This window comes from Mytilus californianus, unplaced genomic scaffold, assembly GCF_021869535.1.
Source record: "Mytilus californianus isolate M0D057914Y unplaced genomic scaffold, xbMytCali1.0.p SCAF_5, whole genome shotgun sequence".
Classification (NCBI taxonomy): Eukaryota; Metazoa; Mollusca; class Bivalvia; order Mytilida; family Mytilidae; genus Mytilus; species Mytilus californianus.
In genome coordinates, this window is record NW_026262701.1 from 40,366,187 (window position 1) to 40,377,252 (window position 11,066).

Consider the following 11,066-nt stretch of genomic DNA (forward strand, 5'->3'; position numbering starts at 1 on the left):
AATGAGTCGTTGAATCTTTTCAATCCAAATGTAACGAAGAACCGGGGTCTGGTCCTGAACAAATTTCACCCTTCGGTTTTTTTCTACCTATTACGGTTACGGTGTTTAAATGATAACAAGGTTTTTCGGTTTCGGAGGGATTACTCCGAACCGACAAAATATTTTGACTCACAGGGTGAGTTCCGGATAGGTATTCATGACACCGATACAAAGTATGAACATGAAAGCGACACGTCTTACGGTTAAGGCTGCTAACTTCGTCAAAGTTTGGCGGAAAAAGAATAAAAATAATAAACAGAAGAAATACAGTAAGGTCTTTCCCTTTTGAAAAAGGAAAGACCTTAATAATAATAATAATAATCAGAAGAAATACAGTAAGGTCTTTCCCTTTTGGAAAAGGAAAGACCTTAATTAAAAATTGAGAGGTGTTTCCTTTTCGTAATGCAAAATATAAGTTTAGATAGATGTCAAATGCATTGAAAAGCATTAAACACACATAAAACCCTTAATATATGGCCAAAACATAAAATTGGTGATCTAGGTCATGACTTGGACCTTTGACCTTATGACCTTTGGCAAGTTCATTGGTCCCCGGTGTCCTTATTAAAGATACCATGGGTCTTGGAACTTTGGTTTAGGAGTTAAAGCTAATTTTGACTTTTCAGAAACCGTTAATGGGGTTATTCCCTTACGGAAAGGTCAAATCTCTGCGGTCAAAATGTACCAAAGTTGCGCCTTGATGACCCAAACATTTTTCACTGTTGACGATTTCTATACGTACAAGGTTTTCTTAGATATCCCAAAACAAGTAGTAAGGTCAAAGGTCAAGGTCAATGTAAAAAAGCTTTAAAACCCTTTAAATAAGGTCAACACCACATAATTTGCTATCCGGAACATGACCTTGACCTTTGACTTTGTGACCTTTGTCAAGGGCATTAGTCCCTAATGTCATTGCTGAAGACCCAATGGGTCTAGGACGTTTCGTTTAATAGTTAAAGCTTACATTTGTACTTTGTTATTCAGATAGCGTTAACGGGGGTTATGCCCCTTACGGCAAGGTCAAATCTTTTCGGTCAAACTGTAACAAAGTTGCGCCTTAATAACCCAAACATTTTCCACTATTCAAGACGTCTGTAAGTATAATGGTTTCTGAGATTATCCCATGACAAGGTCCATGGTCAAAGGTCAAGGTCAGTGTACAAATTTGAGCTTGAGGCATTATGAATTAATGATGATTGGTGAAGATCCTAGGTGGCTACGACTTACGGTTTCTGAGTTGAAATGGCCGACCGACTTCGGTTAATTTTCAAAGGGGCATAATCCTATCAATGAGTCTTGGAATCTTTTCGATCTAAATGCAGCGAAGAACCATGGTCTGTTCCTGAACAAATCCACCCTTTGGTTTTTTTTTCTACCTATTACGGTTACGGTGTTTGAATGATAACAAGGCTTTTAGGTTTAAGGCAGATAACTCCGGACCGACAAAATTTTACGACTCACAGGATGAGTTCCGGATAGGTATTTGTGAAATCGATACAAAGTGCGAACCTTAAAGCGACATGTCTTACGGTTAAGGCTGCTAACTTCGTCAAAGTTTGGCGGAAAAAGAATAATAATCAGAAGAAATACAGTAAGTCCTTTTCGGAAAAGGAAAGACCTTAATTATTGACTTTTGATGAGGTTGTTACAATGATTTATCAACCCCGTAGGTGAATGTCTTATCTATGGGGTTGATAAATCATTGTCAAAGTCAAAAATTGTTATATTATTTTAATTCTGTATCCATCACCAATTTATAGTAATTGCTCAAGATAACTTCCCCTTTCATACAAAATATATTATCTGCTTTGAAGAAAAGAAGAAGAATGAGAAAGCATGACGGTATTAGTCTACGTTATTGACGTTGCCTAGGTAATACCCCCATCACACTAGGACCACGATCCCGCTACGATCTCAGAAATTATGAAAAATTGTGGAAGTCGTTGTAAGATCGTGGTGGTCGTAGTAAGGACGTGCCAAGGTCTTCATGATCGTGGGGGTCTACGACCAACTTTGAACATGCTCAAAACATTCGTAGTGTAGTCGTGGCCAAAACTAGTCGTAGTAGAAGCGGAGGAATGTAGTAGTAAGGACGTAGTAAGATCGGGATTAGCGTGGAAGCATCGTATTGGAAACGTAGTGCAATCGGGAAGCCAAATGGAAAAGATTTCGCTGTGACCTTACTACGATTTCACTGCGACTTTCCCGATTTCACTACGTCTTTATTACGCTTCTACTATGATATTGATACGATTATGCATCGATGAGAAAAACAATAGTACGCTGCTACTACACGCTTGCCGGCTTTAGTACGACCATACTACGATACTACTACGTCCTAGCCACGATAATTGCACGAACTCATTCTGTTGATATAAAAAAAAAAACGGATGCATAGATATAAGAAGATGTGGTATGAGTGCTAATGAGACAACTCTCCATCCAAGTCACAATTTGCAAAAGTAAACCATTATTGGTCAAAGCATGGCATTCAACACGGAGCCTTGGCTCACACCGAACAGCAAGCTATAAAGGGTCCCAAAAATGACTAGAGTAAAACCATTCAAACAGGAAAACCAACGGTCTAATCTATATTATAACAAATCTATGAACCACACCACAAAACGACAACCACTGAACAACAGGTTCCTGTTCCAATATGTTTTTGATACCTTAAGAGGCATGTTTTCTCAAGAAAACTGGTGTGAACAATGGGAAAGTCAAGATATTTATAGTGACGAAGAGCGCAGTGACAACGTAGTGGAGTCGTGGTTCGATCGGTCGTAGTTGACTGGTATCGAGATCGTAATGCGATCGGGAAGGTCTTGGTAGAAGCGTATAGAGATCGTGTAAGTCGTAGTGAGGTCTTATTAGACGTAGCAAAAGCGTGACAAGATCGTAAGAAGAACATTTTACCATCGTAGCAGAATCGTAGCATGATCTTATCAGGATAATTGCAAGGTCGTGGTATGAACGTGAAAACTATAAAATATTCAATATTCAAGCCGATCATACCACGATCTCACAGCGATCTTATTTTTTTTATAGATCATAGTGGGATCTTCATGGTCTTGGTTTAGTGTGAGGGAGGTTTAACTATTTATAGGTACACCTTAGCTGTACCAAATCTTTATAAACCTCTTGTGATTTTTCTCGTTTTATCAAAGAAGATTCCATTCGTTTTTAGCCAATGAGAAAAGAGAACTTTTATAATTATATAATGGAAATTAGTATATTATCTATTCATTTGGTAAAATGATACTGTATACATTTATTTCCCGTGTCTGAGGGATATATGAAGATTTGTTCACCAAAGAAAATTTATATTTCACGAGGGCATCGCCCGAGGGAAATATAACTTTTCGAGGGTGAACAAATCTTCATATCTCCCTAAGCCAAGGGAAATTAATGTTTTATTCCACTACATATACTTTTTTATTTCCTGAGCATAAATATTTAATTACATATTTCTTTTTCTTATCCGCTTGTTTTTATAACCAAACACGATATTAACAATGATAATCAGTACCGATCAAAATTTAATTTTGTTTCCTTTTTAGATCTTATTTTTTTTGAAAACGAAATACGTAGATCTCTAAAAAAAAAAACCCCGTTCAAATAGTTATAAACATTAACCGCGCGTAACGTCGCAAATGGAAGTCCCGACGTTCAGATGGAATATGAAGTTTTGTTCGACGTCACGTGTGATAGTCCCAACCAATCAAATGCGGATTTCGCTATCAATATTAACATGCAGTGGAATAATACACTTTGACTGCAATGGCTCAAATGATTTTAATCGCCTAAGTGCACTCATGCATGAAACACAATAACCCAATCGGACCAACCTTACTAAAAATAACCAAACACGTGTTAACTATAAATAAACAACATTTTACATGTTCGAATTTTGTACAATTTTGATAAATACATTTAATCTGTATATATAATGATTTTGCTAATGATGTCTGCAAATTGCATTTAAAGTTGATATAAAAAATTTAAACAGGCAAATACTTGAAATGCAAAAATGAAAAAGAGATTTCTAAAAAAAACATCGAAAATAAAGCCTGAAAGTATTTCTAATAATATTTTCTCTGTTTAGCTTTCATACGGTAAATGATCAATGTAAAAACAATTTTTTCAGAAGAAAGGTCTAGTATTGTTTTCTTTGGAAAAGTTAGTATAAAAATGGAAACAGCATTGATGTTTTAAAAAATATTCTTCTTCCATTATGTTTAAAACATACTTTTATTTTTTTTATTAACGTGAAACAAAATGTTTGTTCGAAAAAACACATATTATGTCCCCCACAGGAAATTAATAATCACTTCTTTAAAGTTATTTTCTCTTGTTCTATGTATGCCATTGCTTCATGAAGTCTACCCAGAAATACAGTCATCGATATCTATACTACAGTACTAAAAAAACAAAGTCAACTTTTTTAGCCGGCATGACGTAAAAACGACGATTCAAAGAATATAATTGATATATAACTAATATATGACAATGGTGTTGTTTAAAAAGAACACCATTCCAGGCCCTTTTATTTTCCACATAATCCCTCCTTTATCAGGAAAACCTGGAATTCTTCCAGTAGTTGTTTTACATCTATGTTACACTGTAGTACACTGTTTAACAAATGTGTTTTCTTCCACCTCAATACCACTATTAATTTTGGTTGATTCGTAAAAAAAAAAAAAATTTAGTTTATTGTAAGTTTTTTTGTAGTATGAAAACCAGAACGGGTTCAAACAGAAAGATTTTGAAAGCAGAGAAAACTGTGCACCTTCCATCAGCATCATCATGACTTTATCAGATGACAATACGAATACTAAAAATCTAGGCTAAAATAAAGCATAGGTACTTTAATTCAGTCACGGACCCGCGTGTTCTAGTAAGTTATAGATAACAGGAGACGCAGGGTATACACCATTTCGATAATATCCATACGACATGAAAATAACATAAAAAACATCTAAAATTTGGAGATCAACATATAGTTTATTGGTCTTACTTTGTACATGCGCGTATATTTTTTTGGTCAATTCTTCGTAAAATTCAATATTAGTGTAGTACAAGTTTAGTAATGCTAGCGTGCTTTCAATATTGCAAACAATCTGTGTAATACGGTACTGTTAATAATAGGTTTTTTTCTTATTGTATCAAGGCTTGTGGTTTTTCTTAATCAAGTAATGACTGTATTTCGGAGTTAATACATTTTCCTTTCCGGATTTGTATTGCATGTTCTTACAGTTTTTCAATCGATTGATATTAGTTACAATTGAGATCTGTGAAAATTATTTAGTAACGCTGTTCCTTGCCACTGTTGTTTTTTTGTGTGTAACTTAAATCTTCTATCAATACTCGTTCCCAATAGATAAAAACACTTTTAATTTTATACTTTTATACTAATAAAAATACTTATTGTCACAAAAATTTAGGCCACATAAATATATAATCGTTTAGAATCCAATGGAATTATCTGCATTTCAAATAAGATATGAAGCAGCATCCCCATGCTCTTTTAAACGGAACGACAAAACCGCTTTAATTTACATATTTTTGCTATTGTCTGTGGGAAATTGTTTTCTGGAGTATGTGTGTTTTATTTTGTTGTTGTTTTTATATTTCATCAATAACTTCTTCCTTTTACGTCAGTTTGGTCTTTATTGTATATATTGCTAATATCTAATCATAACACTCAGGCATTAAGTGCCAACTTGTCATGAGAGGTACATGTAATTCGAATTAAAAAAGACTGTTTCTGTTCGTACAGAAACGTGGAATTAAGGGGCAATGGAAATTCCAATTATAAAACAACGAAAACAACAATAAAGCCAGTACTTCTACTTCATAAATGAAGAACATATTTTGATCCTTTACTCATAACAACTAAAAACATCTATTTCAAATGGAGATGCAAATTTAACTCATACCCAGGATAAGTTATACATTAAAGAACGTTCATAATTCATTTCATATTTCTGAATTAACAAACGTAATGAACACGAGTCAGACAAAAGTTGTTCAAGCAAAATACTTTTTAACTATGTAGCCAAAACGGTCCTACGTGGTTTATAAACACGAGAGCTCAGTTTATCAGTTCACCTTCGTCTTGTCGAACCAAAGTCAAACGTAACAATGTTTAATATTTTCAATATAACGACATGTATGTTGATCATCTTAAACGTTCATAAAAAATCATTGGATGTAACGGCAAAGTTGAAGGCCTCACTTGCTTTGAGATGAAAAGCAGCAATAAAAGCGCTGTTCTTTTGTTTCTTTTGTGTTTGCTGTGTACAAAATGTATGTACTGATTTTGTGTCATGAATGGATACCCCATATTCTTTCTATTATGAATATACACGAACAGCAAAAAGATCTCTTCCTATCATTGATAATTTTGTTTCATAATAAAGTATTAATGTTATTGTTATTAAAAAGGTAAGTACTGTGCAATCAGCAAGTGACTGTTACATTCAATTCTATATATATATATATGTGTCATGTGATATGAGTTGCATTTTCAGGACGAGAAAATTTTGACTAACCGCAGTTTCGGTATTACAAGAACAAATTGCCAAGCCGGATTTTTAACGTGATGTCCCACGCCGAGACGGTTTGCTTAAAGACATATCGTATGGCATGATGTTTGGATTTTATGGAACTATATATAGTATTCTGAATGATTAATATGGACAAATTATCTAATCTATACATTTTATTACTTTAAAAATACCGAATCTATCAAATTCCATTGATAATAGATTATTTGATCATACAACTAGTTCTGTTAACTGTCAAAGCTAATACAACAGGGTTAATAAATAAATTGGGTTTTAACTGAAATGAACCACGAAAATCGGGTGTAATAATTATATCTGATGTCATGTATTTAAAGCTTATCAGTCAATTAAAATATGCAAACACAGGATACTTTTGACATGCCAACTGTTAAAGCTCAAAATGGCAACTTATGACCTGAAATTTTGACTTTTAAAACAATTGAAATTTTATTACTTAAAGACTCAACTCTTTCCATTTTTTATTTAGAAATGTTAACTTTGAAAACATGTCTAATACTAGAACTTCTAAATACGCTTCCGAAGAATCATAAGTGATACATGCAAATGGAATTGATTGGATCTGACATGCTGTAATATATGACAAACAATATCCAAATAATTACGTAAGTTTTGTTTCGGTTTTATATACTTTTTAACTTTTTGTATTAAGGTTTATTTTTTTATCAACTCAGAATTAATGCTGAGCGTTCAAAACGAAGTTTTTATTTGTAAATATTTCGTCATTATTTGTTGTTATCAAAGAGTTAAACGTAATAGTTGCATTAATGGATACTATTATGCTTGGGGATATGGGATATTACTAGAATGATAATTATGTATAATTATGGTACAGGCATTTTCTTAATTTAGGCATTTTGTAAACATATACAATATGAAAAACGAACGACTGAGCAACACGAACCCCACCAAAATCCCAGGGTGATCTCAGGTGCAGCGGAAATGTAAGGAAGTAACAGCGAAGTACTTTTAGATTGGTACATTGTGTCCTTTGTTATTTGTTATTTGTGCTTCATGCCAATCTGATGAGTCAAGCCGTTTCTAATTGATTGTTTACAGTTTGTTCTCATTGACGTATGTTGTTATGTCAAAATACTGTCTCAGGTAAGGATAAGGATTTTGTGCTCACAAACGTGTTAAAACTCCTCTACATGGCGTATGCGCCTGTTCCAAATCAGGAGATTGTAATTTGATAGTTGCCGTTGGTTGCCAATTGCGATATTTGTGTTTGTTTATTGTTTTAGCATAAATAATGCCGTTGTTTTTGTCGTTATATTGCACAATTTGTAATATGCATAACATACTGTAAACAACTGTCTTACAAGTGGGATGTTTAGCTTGCTACAAACCAAAGTTTAAACCACCGTTTTCGTCAAAAAATGCCAGTACCAAGTCAGGAATATAACAGTTGCTTTTCGCTCGTTCCATTGGTTAAAAACGTTTGATTTTGTCAGTTTTTATGGACGCCCCTCTTTTTGAATTTACACTAGAGTTCGGTATTTCTGTTATACCTTTAATACTGTACGGTCTGGGGTTTGCTCATTGTTGAAGGCCGTATGGTGACCCCTAGTTACTAACATCCACGTCTTTTGGTCTTTTGTAGATACATGTTGTTGTAGTTGTCTTATTTGGCAAGCATACCATACTCCGTATTGCTATATTGGTAAACAAATTGATTAAAAAAAACGGTGTCCTAGTCTTTAATTTGTTTAAACATTTTTTATTGTTCCGTTAGTGGTTCGTTCTGAATATGCATGAAATAACTGCCATTGGACTTTCAACAAGCAACATTTAAATAATCCATTCCTTGGTTCCTCTCTAGATGTCGAAATAATTACCGGAAGTTATTAGATCTTATATTGAATAATTGGATAACCTACTTTCTCATAAGTTTTGTAATCATGATACCAATTATTTTTATAATCATTTTCAGATGCTGTAATGAGATATAACAAAAAGAAATAGTCAAAACTACAACCAATATGAACAACTCTCGACAATTCAAAATAATGGCAATCATTATATTTACTTTATGTGTTATAATTGTATGTATGGTAAAAACTATTTTACATAAGAACTTTTGTAAAGAAAACTGCGCATACTTGACGCCGCAGAGAACAGTTACGACACAAATGCTGCAATATAAAAGGAATATTATCATACAATCAAAATATCCAACGGTTTTTACACAATCTTATAAAATAAATAATAAGGACATTTGTAAAAATATTTCCAAGCTTTCGTGTATTGTAATGGTATACTCGTCTCCGAATCATTATGAAAGGAGGGAAGTATTGAGAAAAACTTTTTTGAACTCGACATTTTACATGCAAGAAACTATAAGAGTGATCTTTCTACTTGGGGAAGTTTATAATTCTTCACTACAGCACGCAATTGAACAGGAAAATCTTGTTTTCAACGACATCATACAGGGGAAATTTATAGATTCCTATCGTAATTTGACTCTTAAAGGAGTGTTGGGATTCAAATGGATTTCCGAAAATTGTCGAAATGCTGAATTTGCTGCCAAAATAGATGATGATGTGATAGTCAACTTCTTTAAAATCTTTCGATATTTTTCATTCATTAGATTAAAAAGGAGATATTTGATGTGTGACAAGGTGAAACCAAACGTATATCCGATACAACGTAAAGCAAGTGATAAATGGAATGTGCACAGCGATGAGTTTAAAAGGATGATGCGTTATCCTTATACTTCTTGTTTAGGTCCGGCAGTATTTATATCTAGAGATCTGATTCCGATTTTATATACGACTGCATCAATGTCGCCATTTTTCTGGATAGATGATGTTTATCTGTTCGGAATACTTCCCTCAAAGATTCCAGGTTTAGTTCACCACGGGATCAATCAGAATGTTTCATATAATTACCAATACACAGCAGACTGTTTTGGAAAGCAGCGAAAAGAATGTGGTTTGATAGTGGGTATGCCAGACCCTCGAGATACTACTGCAACGGTCAAAATCTGGAACTCTTTGATACATTTGTAAATAATATACATTAAAAAGTAATACATTATATCTTGTATAAGTTGCGATTCAATCAATCTGAATCAATTATGAAATTTATTACAACGTTTATGTCCTTTACTTAGATAGAATGAGAGTAACCATTGTGCTTTTTTCTTTCCCTTTTAATTCATTTTGAGTTCAAATTTTCGAATGACAATTTTCAGGATAGGATATGATATATATGCACATTTAGATTTCAAATGTTTGATTTTCTATAATGCAGTTTTGAATGATATAAAACATATCGATATGTTTATATCTGCCATAGCCTGGTCTCAATCTGCTCCCGTGTTCTTTATGTTCTCTGTCAATTACTTTCTAAAATACTTGAGACTAGTCACTAGTATAGCAATGATAGGTCACATTAAATGTTACTCAGATGTCTCTTTTTGTAGAACCCCCAAGGGTGACCGGGGAATAGAAGTATGGTCACTACAGGTCTTCTTCCGACCGGCAGTAAAACCCTTGCAAAGTGGGGCGTCCGTTTGGCTGTGCGAGATGTATCAAGTACGCAGTCACGTCCGGTCAGAATGGGAACGTTAAATCCGTTGCCTCGCTCTCTGCACGTTAGGAACCATTGAAACAACTCTTTGAGGGGTCCGTAGGTGGCCTGTTACAAGGTTAAATTTCTATTCCTATCCAATTTACCCTCATTTTTCAGTGGTAGTCTAAATTTTCCCGACCTTTATCCCGCCGGCCTCTATAAAGGACATACCTATTGTATTTATTATTAATTTGTTCTCGTCCTGAACATGCATGAAATATTTGCCATCGGACGTTAAGGAACCAACTATCAATCAATCAATCTTTTGTAGACAAATAAGGGTTGACTTTTCTGTGTTCTTAAACAAACTATTTCATTTAAATTTATTACGTAAATATAATAGTTAAGTTCTGAAAAGTAGTTTGACTAGGTTAAAAATGAAATTTTGACTACAGTTGGAGAAAAAAAGATATGCGAAAGAGGCAGACATTTTACCTTGCAACAGACGACCTACGGAACCATATTACATAAATGTTGGAAGGTCTATTCACGTGGAAGCTTCTCGACACGGTGTTTCAGATTTCAGGCACCAATTCTCCTTTTGGTAGAGTCGTACCCCTCAGACTGAGAACAATAACCTAAGGTATATATAGGAGCGTGATTTAACGATTACATATATGATTGTATAAGGAGATATGGTACGTTTGTAAATGATACAAATCTCCATAAGAGATCAAGGACGCGGATGCATATATGTAAGAGATAAAATGTCTGCCTCTATCAAAGAATACAGGTAATATTTCTACCTCTACTAGAAAAGCTGAATTAAGTTATTTCCTTTTTTATTGATACAATGAAATAGTTGGAATTCTATAAATTTAATTTTGTGTTTGTGTTTTTCTAAATGTTGGTAAATTAAACTTT